The sequence below is a fragment of the Blennius ocellaris genome, assembly GCF_963422515.1.
Source record: "Blennius ocellaris genome assembly, chromosome: 11".
NCBI lineage: Eukaryota > Metazoa > Chordata > Actinopteri > Blenniiformes > Blenniidae > Blennius > Blennius ocellaris.
This window is the reverse complement of record NC_137660.1, coordinates 2514950-2525343: the sequence shown is the minus strand read 5'-3', so window position 1 is coordinate 2525343 and position 10394 is coordinate 2514950.

Sequence of the window (10394 nt, the reverse complement as noted above, 5' to 3'; positions counted from 1 at the left end):
GGGATCTGGTTCCACAAGACGGGATCTTGAGAGCTGAAGGCTCCGCCTCCCATTCCACTTTTAGAAATCCTAGGACCTCCAAGGGGCAGCACCCTGAGAACGAAGTGTTCTTCTTGGTAGATACGGAACTAACAGTTCTTTAAGATATGATGGAGCCTTGTTGTTAAAAGCTTTGTAAGTGAGAAGGGGGATTTTAAATTCTATTCTAGATTTAACAGGGAGCCAATGAAGAGAGGTTAGTATTGGAGTGATGTGATCTCTTATGTTGGTTCTTGTCAGGACTCTCGCTGCAGCATTTGGAATTAATTGAAGACTTTTTAAGGAGTTATTTGGACACCCTGATAATACAATAGTCTACTCTTGAAGTAACAAATGATAGATTTGTTTTTCGGCATCACTGTGAGTCAGCATGTTTCTAATTTTGGAAATATTGCGTAGGTGAAAAAAGGCAGTCCTGCAGATTTGTTTAATGTGTGAGTTAAAGGATAAATCCTGGTCAAAAATAACTCCCAGGTTCCTCACACTGGCACTGGAGGTCAAAGTAATACCATACAGTGTGAATATATCTTTAAATAATTTGTCTCTCAGATATTTTGGCCCAAATATAATAATTTCATTTTTATTTGAGTTCAGGAGCAGGAAATTATGGCTCATCCAATCTTCTATATCTTTAAGACAAGCTTCTAATTTAGAAAGTTGGTTATTATCATCAGATTTCATAGATAAATAGATTCGTGTGTTACATGCAAAACAATGGAAGTTAATGGAATGTTTTTTTAATGATATTCCCAAAAGGAAACATGTGAAGGGATTTCTCACCTCATGAGGAATCATTTATGTTTTGGTTGGCTATTGATAATGATTAATAATTATCAAAGCTAGTTATTAATAATGTTGTTGAAATTTAATCTGATGTGTATCAGAACCTCGGAGCTCCACTGTCTTAACAGGAAATGATAACCAATTCAGTTATATCAGTCTCATAAGATATACTAAACAGTTAATCAGGAATTTGAATTAATAGTTAAATTAATTACAATTACCAGAATTAACAGTAAAGATTGAAGGATTTTGGAGTTCTTGACACAGAAGAGGTCGACATTTCATTCTCCTTTGTGCTCATTAATAAAACAGCAAGTATGATTCCAAATATTATATTTATTAACAATGAAAACAAATAAAACACAGATTCTAACTACCTATATACAGCTTGGTGTGTGTGTGTGTGTGTGTGTGTGTGTGTGTGTGTGTGTGTGTGTGTGTGTGTGTGTGTGTGTGTGTGTGTGTGTGTGTGGAGATAGAAAGAGAGAGAGAGGTGGAGGGAGTGTGTGTGAGATGTGTGATGAACTACAAAACAAGATGGCGGATCACAAGAAACTACATTCCAAATGGAGGTTATCAGAGAGCAGGAAGTCTGTCCTGGGTCTCCACCATGTGCTGGAGAACAATGGAACATGAAGCTAGTCTTTAGCATCTGCTTCCTGTGTGTCTCTGCTAAAGGACCATTTCTAGAATAAGTTTATGTGAATGAGACTTGTTTTGTAAAACGTCAGGAGTCGTCAGATGGTGTTCAGTTACTGTGTGATGTTGTCTTTGATGTGATATGTGTAGGATTGTGAGTTAACTAGTTAGTAAAGCAAAGATTAGCATGCAGACCCTGTGTCTGTGGCAGAGCTAACGTTGGTTTACAGGTTGATAACTGCTCCTAATATCATTATCTATAGAACTCAATCACTGTAATAGAATCAACACATCTTCATAAAGTTAAACAGTTCTATCATAGCATCATGCAGGTTTAACTAATCTCAGTCTTCTCCTGTAGTTAGCACCTCCTGCTAACTGTGGTTGCTGGTTCTGCAGGCTGAGGAGAAGAAGATGGAGTTGATGTTTCAGGAGTCCTTCTTTGCAGCTCCTGGTTGTTCCTTTTGTCCAGACTGAGGAGCTGGTCGCTCAGGTCTGTGATGGTTTTCCTGCTGGTTGAGGAAAACACAAAGAAGTTCTGTGAGGCATTTCCCCGGTCCCGTCCTGGTTGGTTTTCCTGGTTGATGGGAGATCAGACTCTTGGTGCTGGTCTCTGGATCAGGGGAAGGTTTAACCCTCGTGGTCAGGTCAGCAGAGGAGTTGGTCGGTTGCAGGTTTTGTCAAAATTCTGCTTTGGGCCAGGTGCGACGTCAGAAGACTCCACGAGCATATATTATCAATATTCTAACTATACTGGTACTCAGCTAGTCCTCTAATGCAAAAATAGGCTGGGAGACGGAAATAGGATGCAAAGTAGAATTTTATTGCTAAAACCCAGAGCCCCGATCGATCAGTAGACACAAAACACTTGCTCTTGGTTCAGCTCTTAAATACAGTTCTGAGGTCCTCCCTTGACCGCCAGGTGCATCCCATTTTTCTTTTGACCACTCAACAGTGGTATGGAAATAACCGGGTCTTTCCATAGCGTGTTTGGGAGGCCCCTCCTATCATATTTTCACTCACGAAGCTGTTTTAATGGTATACCTCCTTTGGTCAATTCTGGGTCTCCCCAAGCTCCTCGAGAGGACAGTTATAATTGCCCGAGGTTGCTTCCTGATTTTTTAAAAAACATTTATGGGTCTAATACATTGTTTTGGTCTAACCAGCATGCATAGTATGTTTGTTTATACATGGTAAATGGTCTAAATGGTCTAGATTTATATAGCGCCTTCTAACCACACTGAGTGCAGTCCCAAAGCGCTTTACATATCAGCTCACTCACCCATTCACGCTCACATTCACACACCAATGGGACAGAGCTGCCATGCAAGGCGCTAATGAACCACTGGGAGCAATTTAGGGTTCAGTGTCTTGCCCAAGGACACTTCGACACATAGACCGGTGTAGACTTGGATGGAACCTCCGACCTCTCACTCCGAAAGACGACCAATCTACCACCTGAGCCACGGTCGCCCCCACACACATTTTCAATATAGTGTTAAATAGTAGAAAAGGGTAATTATTCAACACAGGCCTCTGGAGTTAGCTGTATGCTAACGCTGGGTGAGCGGAGCTGCTGGGAAGCAGCTCTTCTTGGGTGTTCACAGGAGAAGACTCGCTGCAAGATTCTCTGCAAGACTGCTTTTTGCAGGCTTTTGTTGAAAGTTTGTGGATTCGAAGGTGTCGAATCCTAAGAGCTTCAACCAATCAGTGACTGGCTGAGTGCATGGGGGAAGCGTCTTTTGAGCAGAAAGCGGGGGAGGGTCTGCTGTGGCAAAAAACCCCCCACTGGGTGTGATGGTCAATCACATTCCTGGGTCCAAATTCATATGTCATGACTGTATCATGACCAATGAAAATTGTCTTTCCCTAGAAATGAACAAACTTTCTGTGGTTTTGTGAGATCCCAACACATGTATAAAGTAAAAAGTATAGGACCTAAGACAGAACCCTGTGGAACTCCATGTTTAACCTCAGTCTGGACGGAGGAGTTATTGTGAACATGAACAAAATGGAACCATGATCAGCTTAGAGCATCTGACCAATCACACACTGAGAAACTCTGCAGAGCAGTTCGCAGATTACTGAAGGAGCAGTTAATCTCTGAGGTTATGATTATTTAAGAATTCAAACACGTCCAGACTGAATAGGATGGCGGCCTGTGGGACCCTGATGGTCTTGATTTTGGTTACAAAATCATCGTAGGTGTCCTTGATGTAGCTGGGGTGGCAGTTTGACAAGGGATTCAGAAAGTGGTCTATGTATTCAGTTGTCCTGTAGGATTTGCTGTTGCAGTCTTAGACTATCGGTCAGCCTGGTGGGGTCTCATATGGTTTTGGCTATGTGTCGGGTGTTTTGTGGATTTTTGGGAGCAGGTAGAATATTCTGGGTCTGGGCTTGTCTGTGCCCCTTAGGTACTGGCTTTGTGTGTTGTTTATGTAGTTTTTTTTGTATCAGTGTTTGTATGATTTCGTAGATCTTTTTAGCTGTTTCTAAGTATATTGTTTTTTTTTGTTTTTTTGTAGTAGACTGGGTGTCATGATCCTGTCTTCTCTCCTTCCCTCCTGTGTTCCCCTGAGCTCCGCCCCTGTGTTCTCCTGCTTCCTCCTCCTGATCACAGCTGTCTGTCATTGTCATTAGTGTGTATTTAGTTCCCTCTCTTCCAGCTCCAGTTGCGAGTTCATTTGAGTTCTTCTACCATTGGTACCCGCCTTTTTCCCTCGTGTTGCTTTTCGTGTGTTTTTGACCTTCTGCCTGCCTGCCCGACCTCGCCTCCTGGATTTCCTCCTCCATTGCCTGCTCTGGTTTTTGATCTTGGACTGCCTGACTTTGCTTCTGCTGTGTTTTTGAAAATTAAAACACTATCGAACTGAGCTTCTTGTCTGCCGTGCAGTTGAGTTCACAAACCCTGCCAGTACGAACTGGCCATGGACTCAGCCGGCAGACAAGAGTGCGCTGAACCACCGGAGGCTCGACAAGATCTCCAGTTCCTGAGTACTCTTCTTCAGCGGCACATCACACAGAGTGATCAGGTCCTCTCGGCCTTTGGCGGACCGCTAAACACCCTCTCGGCGCAGGTGAGGAACCTACCACAGACACAGACCCCCGTACTTCCTGCCACGCCTCCGTCCCTGGTTCCACTGACTCCTCCACCATGTTTTTCAGGTGAAAAGTAGATGCTACGGCAGTTTGTCACCCAGTGTGAACTGCATTTCGAGCTCCGGTCAGCTGCCTTCCCGACAGAACGAGCCATGGTGGCCTTCATCATCTCCCACCTGGGTGGACAAGCAGCGACGTGGGCGGCGGCAGAGTGGACTCACTGGGCAGCTACGTGCACCACCGCAGCCGTCTTCCTCAAGGCACTCACGGACCTGTTTCGACAATCGCTCACAGGCCGGGAGGCCGCTCACACGATCATGACGATGCAACAGGGATCATCGTCAGTGGCTGATTATGCTATCTCTTTCCGCGCCGTTGCTGCTGACAGCAGCTGGAACCCTGAGGCGTTGTATGATGCCTTCTTGTTTGGACTGTCTCCTAGTTTAAAGACTCTTTTGCTCTCCCGTGAGTTACCCGCCAGTCTGGATGAGCTGGTGGCACTGGCGATCCGAACAGAGCGGTGTTCAGCTGACTGGGGGTGTGCAGCTCAGGACTCAACGAGGAAAGATCTGCAAGCTCTGAGATCAGTTCACGGACGACCACCATTGCCCCCTCGTCGGCCACCTTCTGCTCCTCTGGCGTCCTTCGCCTGCACAGAGGAACCAGTGCAACTCGGCCGGGCGCGTTTAACACCTGAGGAACGCGAGAGACGGTTCAGACTCCGGCTCTGCATTTACTGTGGGCAACCTGGGCACCGCCTCACCAACTGTCCAATACGAGGCAAGTCTTCAAATGTTGTGCCGAGGTCACTGTACTCAATCTCAGGTGTTAAAGACTCCCAGCGTCCTGTGTTCTCTGTTACTCTCTCGACTCTTGTAGGGAGACATCCCTACAGGTGGAAGTACTGGTGGACTCCGGGGCTGACGCTAACCTCATGCACTCGCAGCTGGCTGAGAGACTCCAATTGAAGACATTCCCCCTCGACTCGCCCATTGAGGCTCATGCCCTGGATGGACGCCTGTTGTCCCGGATTACCCGGACCTCTCAGCCAGTACAGGTTAGCTTCCCCGATGGTCATTCCGAGTCCACCAGCTTCCACCTATTTAAGTCCCTCCAATTCCCTGTTGTCCTGGGCTTCCCCTGGCTTCAACAACACAATCCCAGTATTGATTGGATGACGGGACGTGTGAGGAGCTGGGGGCCCCTGTGCAAAGATAACTGTCTGTCCTCTAAGAACTCCACCCAACTCACCACTGTTTACCCGGCAACCAGCTCGGTCAAGCCCTCCCCGGACATCGAGAAGATCCTGGCCTGCTATCACGATCTCTTGGAGGTGTTCTCTAAGAGCCGGGCTACCTCTCTGCCTCCACACAGGCCCTATGACTGCACCATCGACCTACAGCCTGGCGACCCAATTCCTCAGGGCCGTCTTTACTCTCTGTCAAAGCCGGAGCAGTAGGCAATGGACGACTACATCAAGGCCTCCCTGGAAGCGGGTATTATAAGACCATCTTCTTCTCCCGCTGGAGCTGGATTTTTCTTTGTTTCAAAGAAGGATGGGTCTTTGAGACCTTGTATCGACTATCGAGCCCTTAATGCCATCACTGTTAAGAACCGATATCCTCTGCCACTTATGACATCTGTGTTTGAGCTCCTCAAAGATGCCAGCTGCTTTTCCAAACTGGACCTAAGGAATGCTTACCATTTGGTTCGCATTTGTGAGGGTGATGAATGGAAGACAGCCTTCAATACCTCCTCCGGCCACTAAGAGTATCTGGTTATGCCCTTTGGACTGTGTAACGCACCTGCCACCTTTCAGGCCTTAATCAATGATGTCCTGAGGGACTTCCTCAACTCAGCCCCCATTCTCGCTCAACCGGATCCCGAGAGGCAGTTTGTGGTGGAGGTCGACGCCTCAGATTTGGGCGTGGGGGCAGTCCTGTCCCAGAGGCCAGTTTCCGATGGACATCTTCACCCGTGTGCATTTTTCTCTTGTTGCCTTTCAGATGCCGAGAGCAATTACTGTGTGGGAGACAGAGAGCTGCTGGCCATCAAGTTGGCCCTCGAGGAATGGCGGCATTGGCTTAAGGGCTCTATCCAACCCTTCATCATGTGGACAGACCACAAAAACCTTGAGTATCTGAGGACAGCAAAGAGGTTACATGCACGGCAAGCCCACTGGAGTTTGTTCTTTGCACGCTTTAACTTCTCTTTAACCTTCAGACTGGGAGAGAAGAATATTAAACCTGATGCACTCTCTCGCATCTACGAGGAGGGGGAGGCTGCCGTCCAGCCTGAGTCTGTCCTCCCATCAGCCAAGATCATCGGGGCTGTCCTTTGGGAAGTGGAGCAGCGAGTGATGGATGCTCTCGTGGGACAGCAGGTACCTGATAATATCCCTGATTGTTTGTTCCACAAGAGCTCCGTTCCCAGGTCCTCCAATGGGCTCATGCTTCTCGGTTGGCGGTCCACTCGGAGGTCAGTCTGACTTGGGCATCGGTCTAACAACGCTTTTGGTGGCCCAAACTGTGGGCAGACGTCAGGGAGTATGTGGCAGCCTGTCCTGAGTGCTCCCGTTGCAAGTCCGGTAATTCACCCCCTGCAGGAAATCTCCTCCCTCTGTCTGTCCCTTCACGTCCCTGGTCCCACATCGCCTTGGATTTCGTCACTGGACTTCCCGAATCCCATGGCAAAACCACCGTCCTAACTGTTGTTGACCGTTTTTCCAAAATGGCTCATTTAATTCCCCTCACTAAACTACCCTCCGCCAAAGAGACCGCTGAATTAGTCCTCCATGTTTTCCGTCTTCACGGCCTCCCTCAGGATGTAGTTTCAGATCGTGGCCCCCAGTTCACCTCCTATTTCTGGAAGGAGTTCTGTGCCCTTATCGGAGCCTCCCCAAGTCTCTCCTCTGGCTACCACCCTCAGTCTAATGGACAGACGGAGCGTCTCAACCAGGTCCTGGAGACTGGCCTTCGTCTCCCGTCCCACCAACAACCCTCCTCCTGGTCCAAATACATAATCTGGGTGGAGTATGCACACAATTCCCTTCCCTCTACATCAACTGGACTCTCACCTTTTCATTGTGTTTATGGTTTTCAGCCCCCACTCTTCCCAGCCCTGGAGAAGGATGTTCAGGTTCCCTCGGCTGCTGCCCTGGTTCGGAGGTGCCGGAGGGTCTGGATCCAAGCCCGCCAGCGGCTTCTCCGAGCGGCGGCGTCTCATAAGATCTACGCCGACCGTCGTCGCTCACAGGCACCCACCTACCGGCCAGGGCAGCGCATGTGGCTTTTCACAAAGAACCTCTGACTCCAGGGACCGTCACGCAAGTTAACCCCCCGATTCATTGGCCCCTTTCCCATTTCCAAAGTGATCAACCCAGTCTTCACAAATTACATTAGGAACACTCAAATTGAGATCAAAATGGGTCGCAACAGTTGCGTGGACTTTGTCTATAGGAAGACAATTGTGAAGCTACAGTCATCAGAGTGCACCCTGGCTGAGCTGCATATATTCACATAACTCACCTATCAAGTTCTTCGCTCCTGGTGACGGGTAGAGATACCTAGACCTAAACGACATGTTGCTGTATCTACGTGTGAAAAGTACCAAAGCAGACGGTTCGAACGTTGACCCCGACACGGCTGTGGGACTGATTATTACCCTCTGAATACAATATTCAGCCAATGCTACGTGATGCTGAGGGATAGGTTGATTTCGCAATCCAGCATTACTCACCCCGACAGAGCCGTGATTGAAACTCTGCTCAACGCTTCAGAGGACACGTTGAAAAGTCAGTTCAGCGCAGGGCATTTCTTCAAAGTGGGTGCCTTGGACTCCATTGTGATGACAAACGGGCAAAACAGAGGGCAGAACCAGAGAGCGGCCTTCCCCGTCTGGAGAAGTCGACCAGCTGGGTCCTCGGCACGGGGATATTTTTTTCTGTGAGAGACTCTTACTGAACTCGATGGATATGAGAATCAAACTGACATTGCGGCAGCAATGCATTCTGTATTATGGGAGGCCGTGATTCCACTTTTCATCTGAAGATAACAGCCACCTCGCTCTACCTCAAGAAAGTCAACGTCTCCCCGTCTCGTCGTACGTTTTGGACACGCGGTGGCCCTGATGAAGGGAAATGCGCTCTACCTCTACCCCCTTTCATGCATTACTGTGAAAACCTACTCCATCCCTGCAAATTCATGAATATGCAACCAGGAGAATCTCTTTCTCTGTGCCATGCTGGAATATGTGGTTCTGACTATGGTACACCACAATGCCTTCACGGGGAGGAGAGATCTGCCACCTTTCCATTTCAGACACAACGTAAAAAAAACTCGCTCTCTTTCAGGACGGGAGCCAGGTTCTGGCTAAAGCTTTTAAGCCGCAGCTCGCACAGGGAAATTCAGTCAGAGTTTTACAGCATGTTTATAGCGATGGGGAGACGTCTGAAGGACTTGCCTCTGAGCATCGTGTGGTCGGAATTTAATGCAGGTTACTCTCGGTTTGTGTTCAGTCTGAACCCAACTGAAGACGGCGACGCCCTGTGTCCCGTATCCAGTGGGAATTTGAGACGAGAGATGAGATTCATAATGCCATTACCTCAGATTACCATGCTCATCGTCTCCACCTGCTACGACTCCATCCTAGAAATTAACTCCAAAAGACAGGTGCTGGTGGATTATTACTTGACAACCCAAACTATGATTAACCACGAGTTGGAAAGGGTTATACGTCGTTTGCTTGGGAGTGTTTTCTGTGGCTTCTGATCAGCTGCTGTTACTGACGCAATCTTTTCAAACACCCACCTATTTTGTCGTCAGGACATGTCCTGCTCACGTGCCCAGAGAGCATTGGCAAGCTCTGACTCTGGAAGAGGATGGCCGGTCCACCTTTTTTGACTCAAACGTTTTTTTCTCCATATTTTGCACATTACCCCTCCAGCATCATGGAGTTCTTGGAAAGCCATTCGGACAGCTCAGTTCTGAGGTTTAACCATGAGGTACATATGTGATTGGGCTGGAGAGGCCAGGAAGTGACCAAAGTCACTGGAGCGGTTCCCATTGTTAAAAAATGTAGTTTGTGTTGAATCTTTCCCTTTCCCTGTACCTTAAGTCTGGGGAAGAGCACGGCCATCGTGTGCAAGCTGAACATGTGGTGAGAGTGTCGGTGAAATAAATGTGACAATCTCAGTGGCCTCATCTATAAAGGTTGCTGAAGCATAAAATGGATCCTGAAAGATCAATACGTTACTTCCCACGCAACGTTCGTGATATATCGTGAAATAAACCGATATATATATATACACGCATGAGTTCTTGGGAAAATAAAGCAGCAAGCATCTCACGCCACCACTGGATGACCAACACTTGTGGAAGTTTAGGAGTTCAGGGTTTGAAACACCTGATGTTAGGCCGGCTATTGCCTGCTGGGTTGTGTGTGCCAGTGAAGGAGTGTGTGTGTGTGTTTGACTGCGTTAGCAGTAAAGCCACATAGTTACAGGAAAGCAGTTGAAAACAGAGACGGCCTATTTGTTGAGCAGGTTGGATGGTGATGCTGGTGAGAGCTGGGTTTGGTGCTAAAGGACACAAGTTAGGCAGATTTTTATGAAATAACCTCTGGTAGAGAAGATGTATGAACCACCAGGAATCCTGTAACCTCCAAGAACTTGGGGAAAATGTCTGTCATAAATGCATTTCTTTACACACCGTTATGAATGCAAACATTCAGTTTCTCTCAAAGAACCAGAAACACTTGATGCGTCAGGGTCCATTTTATTGATAATTCATACAAAATTCATACATTTCATTTATGAAAACAACAGTTTATGGTAA